A 9,063-nucleotide genomic window follows, 5' to 3' on the forward strand; every position below is an offset into this window, starting at 1 on the left:
CCTGTTCTCCTTAATACATCAAACAAAAAAGAATGGTTAACACTGTCAAAAGCTTTTTCTTGATCTAAAAGTAATAAACCAAAACCAGAAGATGTAGTTCGACCGAGACTGATCAAGTCTCTCACCCAAAAAATATTATCGTATATGGAACGTTCTGGAACACAGTATGATTGATCAGTGCCAATCAAGAATGAGATGACTTCCTTTAGACGGGTTGCATGTGCTTTTGACAATATTTTATAGTCCGTGTTGAGGAGTGACACAGGCCGCCAATTTGCGGTCTCATGCAGGTTTCCTTTCTTCGGAAGGAGACACAAAACTGCCCTCCGGCAGCTCAATGGCAATTCACCTTGTTCAACACTCTCCTGAAAGACTTCAAGAAGAGTAGGGCCTAGAATGTCCCAGAAAGCCTTATAAAATTCAGCCGGAAGGCCGTCTAGTCCAGGGGCTTTCCCATCCTTGCTATCCTTGAGCGCAGCAGTAAGTTCTCCAAGAGAAATGTCAGGCTCAAGCAATTGCTGTTGGTCTTCAGACAGAGAAGGGAGCTGTTCAAGCATCGGCTTCCTGTTCTCCTTATTCACAGCTCGTTTTGCGAAGAGTTTAGAAAAATAGTCTTGTCGTTCATGCTTGATATCACTCTGGGAGGTCAACAAATCACCACCAGAAGAGCGCAAAGCATGGATTTGTTGAGGTCTTGACCATTTTACCCAAATTGAAGAACCCTTTGTTTGGTGTGTCAAGTTGGATTTTTTCGTTCCGCAGTCGGACGAATGCACCGGCCGCCCGCTTTTTCACCATTTCAGCCAGAAGGGTCCTTTTCTCCGAGAACTGCTGGACAATCCAGCTTTCTGCTCACAGATAAGTATATCGTTTTTTTAAAGCGGATATCACACCAAAAGCATTGTATGTGCTGTAAGAGCAGTATTGTTGGCAAAACATTTGATTTGGGACTTTGTGCAATCCCACCATTGTCTTTTGTTCAAATACGAACCCTTTTGTGACTCGCATTTTTCCCAAACCATTTTAAAAGCTTCTATAAAATGTGCACTTTGTAAAAGTTTCAAATTAAAAGTCCAATATGCACTGCCACAGACATGATGAAGAAAGCCACACACCATAACAATCATGTGATGATCGGAAAAACCAGACGACCTTCTATAAGAGTTCTTAACAATGTTTACCATTTCATGATTAACATAAAACCTGTCTAGGTGAGTCATCGTCAAAACATTTCTTGATGCACAAACCCATGTATACTGACGGATATTACGGTTTTGTACCCGCCACACATTCACCAGTTTAAACTTTTTGACTAGCTGTGCCAAAGGCCTTGCACTGGGTGGATGAGGCTCACAAGTGTTCCGATCAAGTTGTGGGTCGAGGGTGCAGTTGTAGTCACCCCCCAGACACAACAACATGGTGAAGTCAATGGTGCTTACAAACTCTGCCAACTTGTACAGAAAGGCACCTCTTTCAGAGTTAGCACGAGGACAGTAAACATTTGTCATGCAAATCTTTAGGTTACTACTGACAAATTGCACAGACAGCAAGTAACCTTTGCAAATTTCCTTACAAGTTATCTCCGAAGGCTGGAGTCGAGGATGCAACACTATTGCCACACCAGCCTTGGCCTCAACAAGCGCACTCGAGAAAAAAAAAAGAGACAACCTTTAAGGATTTTACACCACTTATCCTCAGAAGACTCATTTGCATGCGTCTCCTGTAGCATAAGCACATCAACTTTTTTCATTTTGGAAGAGCTGAAATACCTGGAGGAGACGCACACAACTGTGGCCTCCATTGATGTTCAGGGATGCTACTTTTATCTCCATTCTGTTAGTTATTCTTGAAGCTCTTTACCAGCCAGAGTAACACATTTCCTTAACCTTTGGAATTGAGGATCTGACATGTTAACCTGATAAGGATCACAAATCATACTCCTTGCAGTTTTAATGAAATCGTGTAAATTCGGGAAGTAATATTTGATTTTTAACATATCTTTTCCTGAATGTTTCATCCAGGAATTTAATCACATTTTCTTGAGACACTAAGGTTGTGTCGTTTCCACCCTCATCCTCTTGAGAGCTTAAAGCACTAAAATGTGGGGTAGAAGAGGTTTCATCTGAATCAAGTGCTTCATCGATGGCCTCTCCTATTACGTGTGGAACATTTACTTTTGGCTCAACAGAAAGTTCTGCTCTGTTTATGGACCCTCCGAATTCGCCTTGTCCACGTCCTTCCCCTCCACAACCCTTACATCATCATCTGTGAGGGAGGGGTTGACATTTAACTCACAGGGATTTTCCCCTTTATCTATTTCTCCATCACTGTCAGACATAGCTGTTGACTCGTCTAAACAAGTTTGGCTAACAGGACAAACACTTAAAACATCCTGAGATACCTCACCGTTCTCTGTGTCCCGCTCGGAGTCGGCCAGTGGAGCAAGCGAAGTTTCCACATCCACACACACGACTCCGGTACCACCAAGGGGTTTCCAATGTGAGACGTGGCTTGGAGATCCACCGAGCCTGACACGATCTGGACCTTATTCTGCTCCTCAGCGTCAAAGGAATCAACATTTGACCGTTTTTGGCCTTTGTTCCTGGTATCCGTAATAGATACCTCCATATCGTCCACACTGTCCTGTACAGTGGATGGTAAAGGAGAGGAAGCAACCACTTTCACCTCCTCGTTTGGTGGGGGTGGATTCATTACGTCAGGATTACACACCCTCTCTCCAACGCCGGTCGGGGTGGACGAGTTCAATTCGTCGAACACCTCAGCCGGTGAGGGGGGGGCGGGGCAAGGCTCCCGATTCACCTTCTCCGCATTAGTTTGTGGTGAGGAAGAATCGTTCCTCACGGCACCTTCACGTTTTTGCGGTGTAACCGCATTGGGACAAACACTCTTCACATGTCCGTGAGCTCCACACCAAAAAACACGTCATAACCTCTGAGGAGGCAAACATTTTGTATTCAAACCCGTCGATTTTTACACTGAGTCCAACATTCAGTGTTTTTCCTTTTCAGGTAGTATCATACAAACCACTCTTTTGAAGGACATGACGTGTTTACATTTATCGCTAACATGACGCATCGGCACCATTGAGATACTCGACACAACCTTACCGAACTTGTTTAACTGGTTACACAAGTCCTGGTTCCTCATAAATGGTGGAATATTATTAATGTTAACTTTAACTGATGGGGCCTGTAAAGCGAACACAGAGAGGTAAGTGTTCGGTTCGATGAACAGTCCATGCTCAACCACCGTGGCGACCATGTGTTCCTCGGACACAAACACCACAAACTTCTTATTCATGCGAGAAGCAGCACGAACATTATGTAAACCGACGATGTTACCGATGGCGGAAAGCACGTCGTGAAGTTCCACCTCACTGGGAGGGAAGCAAAAAACAGCGTTTTTCCGAGTTAGTGACTCGAACATCTCGACACGGAAACGTTCACCCGCCATTCTAACTCAAGAAAACAAGTTAGTAAACTTTATCGGGAGAAATAAGGCGTTTTCACAAACACCAAGAAATCAACGATTAAAGTTGAGAATTAACAATGAACAAGGTCACAGTGAACGAGAAAAACCTCCCCGGCGGCCATGACAGGCCTTCGGCCTACGATTTTCTCGACGCGACACCGTGGGCTCTCTCTCTCTCTGTCTCTGTCTCTGTCTCTGTCTCTGTCTCTGTCTCTGTCTCTGTCTCTGTCTCTGTCTCTGTCTCTCTCTCTCTCTCTCTCTCTCTCTCTCTCTCTCTCTGTCTCTGTCTCTGTCTCTGTCTCTGTCTCTGTCTCTGTCTCTGTCTCTGTCTCTGTCTCTGTCTCTGTCTCTGTCTCTGTCTCTGTCTCTGTCTCTGTCTCTGTCTCTGTCTCTGTCTCTGTCTCTGTCTCTGTCTCTGTCTCTGTCTCTGTCTCTGTCTCTGTCTCTGTCTCTGTCTCTGTCTCTGTCTCTGTCTCTGTCTCTGTCTCTGTCTCTGTCTCTGTCTCTGTCTCTGTCTCTGTCTCTGTCTCTGTCTCTGTCTCTGTCTCTGTCTCTGTCTCTGTCTCTCTGTCTCTCTGTCTCTGTCTCTCTCTCTCTCTCTCTCTCTCTCTCTCTCTCTCTCTCTCTCTCTCTCTCTCTCTCTCTCTCTCTCTCTCTCTCTCTCTCTCTCTCTCTCTCTCTCTCTCTCTCTCTCTCTCTCTCTCTCTCTCTCTCTCTCTCTCTGTCTCTCTGTCTCTCTGTCTCTCTGTCTCTCTGTCTCTCTGTCTCTCTGTCTCTCTGTCTCTCTGTCTCTCTGTCTCTCTGTCTCTCTGTCTCTCTGTCTCTCTGTCTCTCTGTCTCTCTGTCTCTCTGTCTCTCTGTCTCTCTGTCTCTCTGTCTCTCTGTCTCTCTGTCTCTCTGTCTCTCTGTCTCTCTGTCTCTCTGTCTCTCTGTCTCTCTGTGTCTCTGTAAAAAAAAACCACAGGAAAAGTCCACAAGTAGAAAACGAACACGTGGGAAACGAAAAATGGGGAAAGTGGAAACAGCACAGCAGAGGAGGGGTACTCACGACATGAAGCAAGGAGCGGCCATGTGAGAGAGAGAGAGAGAGAGAGAGAGAGAGAGAGAGAGAGAGAGAGAGAGAGAGAGAGAGAGAGAGAGAGAGAGAGAGAGAGAGAGAGAGAGAGATAGAGATAGAGATAGAGATAGAGATAGAGATAGAGATAGAGATAGAGATAGAGATAGAGATAGAGATAGAGATAAAGAGAAATCAGATGTTTCTCCCTCGAGTTTTCTGGAAAATGACATCCAAAGGGTGCATGACCTATGACTTGTTTAACCCAAAGTTGAATCAGTTCATCTTTTGTATTGGAGTCTATTGGCCTACTTGCACCGAGCTTGGGTTTAATCCCTCGAGTGGTTCACAAGTTCTTGCTGGAACAAAAGGATTTTCAATTAAATATTACATGCCCTTTAACCTATGATATTTTGCACCCAAAATTGAATGAGTTCATTTTTGCATTGCAGTCCATCTTTGTGTCAAGTTTGATTGAAATCCCTCCATTGGTTCACAAGTTATCTTGGTAACAAAAAAACATTAATGGACAGACAACCCAAAAACATGATGCCTCCGACTGTGGAGGAATAAAATATCGATTAGATATATGTCGAATGTTCAATTATACCGGGCATAGTGGCGTGCGCTTGTAATCCGGCTACTCGGAGGCTTGGGTTGGAGGATCGCTTGAGGACGGGAGCTCTGCGCTGGGCCACGCTATGAGAGGGTGTAGGGCAGCCCGGAATCATGGCGAAACCCAATCCTTATCCCTGTGTCGTAAGAGACGACCAGGGTTGCGTCAGGAAGGGCATCTGGCGTAAAACCTGTGCCAAATCAATATGCGGATCATAACAGATGATCCACTGTGGCGACCCCTAACGGGAGCAGCCGAAAGACGAACAACAACAACATATATATATATATATATATATATATATATATATATATATATATATATATATATATATATATATATATATATATATATGTGAGGTGTGTGTGTGTGTAAAACATCAATCACACTGAAACTACTGGGCCAATTACCACCAAATTTGGCACATGGACTAAGTTGGACCTCATGGTGAACATGGGCTACTTGGTTTCATCTTTAGTCGTGGGGATTCGGGAGGGAAGGTCGACAAAAATTCTCCATGTAAATGTGTATCGTGAGCGTGACCCAGTGGTGGTGGCACAGAGGGTATTACAAGTCAGCTGCGGAGATAACTTGTGTTTTTGCACTGTACACATCCGCAGAGAATGAGAGGCCCCAAAGCCAACCTCCACTAATCAGGGGAGGCAGCGGAAGGGGGTGGGAGTCCAGAGGGAAGGAGGGAGGAAGCAGGGGTGGGGGGAGGGAGGGGAAGGGGCATGAGGATGGACCTGGCGTTGTCTCTCCATAATGACAAAGTGAAAATGTGTTTTTAGAAATTAATGAAAAATGAAAAGCTGAAATGTCTTCTGTCAATAAATATTCAACCCCCTGAATCAATACTTTGTAGAAGTGCCTTTGGCAGCAATTACAGCTTCAAGTCTTCTTGGGTATGTTCTGGATCAACTTTGCATATCTGAATTTGAGGATTTTCTCCCATTCTTCCTTGCAGATTTGCTCAAGGTCTGTGAAGTTGAATGGGGAGCGTCGGCGAACAGCATTCTTCAAGTCTTTCCACAGATTCTCAATGGGATTCAAGTCTGGGCTTTGTCTAGGCCACTTAAGGACTTTCACGTTCTTGTTCTGAAGCCATTCCAGTGTTGTGTGGGGGACATTGTCCTGTTGGATCGTAAATCTTCACTGCAGTCTGAAGACTTTTGCATTCTAAAGCAGATGCTCCTCAACGATTTACCTCTATTTGGCTCCATTCATTGTTCCCTCTAGCCTTCCAAGTCTCCCAGTCCCTGCCACTGAAAAGAATCCCCACAGCATGATGTTGCCACCACCATGTTTCACAGTCGGGATGGTGTTAGGTGGGTCATGAACTGTGCACAGTTTCCACCAGACGTAGCACTTTGCATGCTTGCATTCAAGCCAGAGTTCAATTTTCATTTCATCAGACCACATAATATTTTGCCTCGTGCTCTCAGTCTTTCATGTGCCTTTTTGCAAACTCCAGGCATGTTGTCATGTGCCTTTTTCACAGGAGTGGCATCCATCTTGGCACTCTCCCATGAAGCCTAGATTTGTTGTCTTTCTGGCAGGTTCTCACATCTCAGCCAAGGAACTCTGTAGTTCTATCAGAGAGGTCATTGGGTTCTTGGTCACCTCCCTGACCAAGGTGCTTCTTGCTCAGTTACTCAGTTTGGTTGGACGGCCAGCTCTCGGAAGAGTCTGGGTAGTTCTATATTCTTTCCATTTCCTAATGATGGAGCTCACTGTGCTCTTAGGAACTTTCAACATTCTAGAAATTGTTTTATATTCTTCCCCAGGGGGAAGATTTTAGAAGGAGCCTCCTCATAATTTTATTTCGGAGTTCTACAGCCAATTCCTTGGACTTCATAGTGGAGTTTCTGCTCTGACATGCATTATCAACTGTGGGACCTCATATAGAAAGGTATGTTTCTTTCTCAATAATGTGCAATCAATTGAATTGGAAACAGGTGGACTCCAATCAAGTTGTAGAGACATATGAAGGATGATCAAAGGAAATTGGATGCACCTGAGCTCAATTTGGAGTGTCATTGCAAAAGGGTTGAATACTTATTGATGCAAGACTTTTAGCTTTTCATTTTTAGTTAATTTGTAAAAATGTATTAAAAGTTGAAACTTTTTCATTATGGAGTATTTTGTGTGGATCAGTGGAAAAAAATTAAAATTTAATCCATTTTAAATTCAGGTTGTAACACAACAAAATGTGAAAAAGTCAAGGGGTGTGAATACTTTCTGAAGGCACTGTTTCTACATTTACAGTATGTATCTGTAGTGGACAATAAATATGGAAACACCTAGTTAAATGAGGGACACCAAATATATTGAAAGCAACGGCTTCCATACAAGTGTGGCCTATGTATCAATTAAGCAAATAACATCCCAGCAAGCTGAGGGTCATGTATGGAAATGCTACACAGACCTGGTTGCTGAAAATTATTGCGAGCATAGCTCCAAGATGAGACCTCAGTGACTTTGAAAGAGGGGTGATTGTTGTGGCGCATTTGGCAGAAGTGTCAGTGACAAAGACAGCTCAACTTGCTGATGTTTCACAAGCAACGGTGTCTAAGGTGATGTTGGCATGGAACTCTAAGGGAGAGACACCACAGCAAAGGGCAACAGTGGGTGGAAATGCATACTCCAGGATCATGATATCCGTGCATTAATTTGAAGTGCAAGACAAAGCAGGCGGCAACTGCAGATCAATTGACTTTAAACTTCAACCTGGGAGTTGAGCAGCCAGTTTCATGAAAAACGGTCCGCCGAAAATTCCACCGAGCGGGATATCATAGTTGGGTTGCAGTGTACAAACCCCTCATCACACCTGGAAATGCACGTTTGTGAGTCCAGTGGTGCAAAAAGCACAGGCAATGGACTACCGAGCAGTGGAGAAATGTGATATGATCAGATGAATCATCCTTCACCATGTTCTCAACAAACGGACGAGTGCACATGTGGCACCAATCCATTGAAACGGAAGAGCAAGAAGGAACCCAAAGAAGTAAACCTTCAAACCCATGTCGGTGCAGCCAAGTGAGCCGTACAGAAAATTTTCTAGAGAGAGAGAGAGAGTAATTTAGAGATGAAAGAAAAGAAAATGCAAGAATTAGAATGAATAAAGAGAATTATTAAAATATATAAATGAAATTAGTAATGTCAAAGGAATAAAGAACAAAGATGTCGGGAAGAACCCAGACAGATAGATTTCAGCAGTTACTCCCCAGGCTCAAACGCAGCAACATGTACAATCTACCAGATGTCCGTAAAGAACTCAACAACCCTGAGTGCTTGTTTCCAACATTGAAGGGTTATGGTGGTTCTGTAATGTTGTGGGGTACATTTTCCTGCCATGGTTTGAGTGCAGTCATTCCCTTAGAAGGCAAGGTCAATGCCAATCACTACTTAATCGTACAGAGTGATCATCTTCACCCCATGTTGCAGCATTTCTCTCCTGCAGGGAGGGGTGTCTTCCAGGATGGCAATGCCACAATCCATAGAGCATGTGTGGTTGCTCAATGTTTTGATGAGTACGACACTGATGTTATCCATATGTCATGGCCTTGTCAGTCACCATGATCTGAGCCCAATCGAGCATTTATGGGATATTCTGTAACGACACCTGAGACAGAATTTTCCACCTCCATCAAACAAGTGTGAGTTCTTTGACTTTCTCATGGGAAAATGGTGCTCCATCCCTTTTGCAGAATTCAGGACACTGGTAGACTCAATGCCACGGCAGATACAAGTCATGCTGACCGCACATGGTGGCCCAACGACCCATAAAGTGACTTCACATTGGTGTCTCCATTTTTTGTCCCTTACCTGTATGTATATATATATATATATATATATATATATATATATATATATATATATATATATATATATATATATA

General features: G+C 43.8%; 2 protein-coding genes across 3 annotated transcripts in view; both read right to left on the minus strand.

Moving 5' to 3' along the window:
* The window catches only part of LOC147016901 (tyrosine-protein kinase ZAP-70-like), a 116,858-nt gene extending 113,156 nt beyond the window's left edge, over positions 1–3,702 (minus strand). For both annotated transcript variants that reach the window (XM_085846101.1, XM_085846102.1), the window contains exon 1: positions 2,407–3,702. The gene's annotated coding sequence lies outside the window, so the exon portion shown is untranslated. The remainder of the gene's footprint in view (positions 1–2,406) is intronic.
* LOC147016900 (uncharacterized) overlaps positions 1–9,063 on the minus strand; it is a 394,344-nt gene that overhangs the window by 165,459 nt on the left and 219,822 nt on the right. The window lies entirely within an intron of this gene.

This window comes from Eptatretus burgeri, chromosome 11 (assembly GCF_056783735.1).
Source record: "Eptatretus burgeri isolate ZD-2024b chromosome 11, Ebu_testis_v1, whole genome shotgun sequence".
In the NCBI taxonomy this organism is placed as follows: Eukaryota; Metazoa; Chordata; class Myxini; order Myxiniformes; family Myxinidae; genus Eptatretus; species Eptatretus burgeri.